Source organism: Chrysochloris asiatica, unplaced genomic scaffold, assembly GCF_000296735.1.
Source record: "Chrysochloris asiatica unplaced genomic scaffold, ChrAsi1.0 scaffold00133, whole genome shotgun sequence".
Classification (NCBI taxonomy): Eukaryota; Metazoa; Chordata; class Mammalia; order Afrosoricida; family Chrysochloridae; genus Chrysochloris; species Chrysochloris asiatica.
In genome coordinates this window covers 9,092,758-9,093,650 of record NW_006408651.1, presented here as the reverse complement: position 1 = coordinate 9,093,650, position 893 = coordinate 9,092,758, and positions in this window count along the sequence as shown.

Sequence of the window (893 nt, the reverse complement as noted above, 5' to 3'; positions counted from 1 at the left end):
AACCTCAGGGTCAGCAGATCGAAACTACCAGCTGTTCCGTGGGAGAAAGATGAGGCTTTCTGCTCCCGTAAAGATTTACAGCCTTGGAAACCCTGTGAAGGGTGGCTTTGAGTTGGAACTGGCTCAACGGCACATAAGAACAACAATATAGTACAACAAACTGATGGATGAGTGGTGGTTCTTACGAATAGAACCTGTTATTTTGAAGTTATCAACTTTATCACCAATGATGCCTTTTGCATTAAAGATAATAGCTCTTCCAGTTTCTTTTAGATGCAATAATCCTAATGTATCTCTTCACATCCATTGCTTTAAAAGTTTCTCTGCCTTTATGTTTCAGGCGATCTCTTACATGTAGCATGTTTTTATTTTTAATGCATTCTAACAGTCTTTGTCCTATAACTTGAAAGTTTATAATGTTTAAGAACTAGTATATTGGATTTATGTATATCATCTTATAAAGTGCTTTCTATTTATCCTGCTTTTTATATTGTCCCCAGCTTCACCTTCCTTTCTTGTCTTTCTTTTGGTCAACTGAGTTTTGCTTCTTTCTTTATTCTATTCCCTTCCCCTACTAGTTTTAAAGTTATAATTTTATGTTTGTTCTTTAATGATCTCTATGGTAGCACTGTAGTATAAGCCCTGGATTGCTAACCACAAAGTCAGCAGTTCAAACCCACCAGCCACTCATGGGAAAAAGTTGAGGCCACAATAAAGATCAACAGCCTTGGAAACTATATACAGGGTCAGACCTGCCTCGATGGCAGCTAATAACAGCAACAGTAGCTATTTTAACATGCATACATAATAAACATAATAAATATCTTTACTGTCTTTAGGATGAAACATTTTCATGCTAACCACTTCTTCTCAACATACTTGCTTGTTTTTTT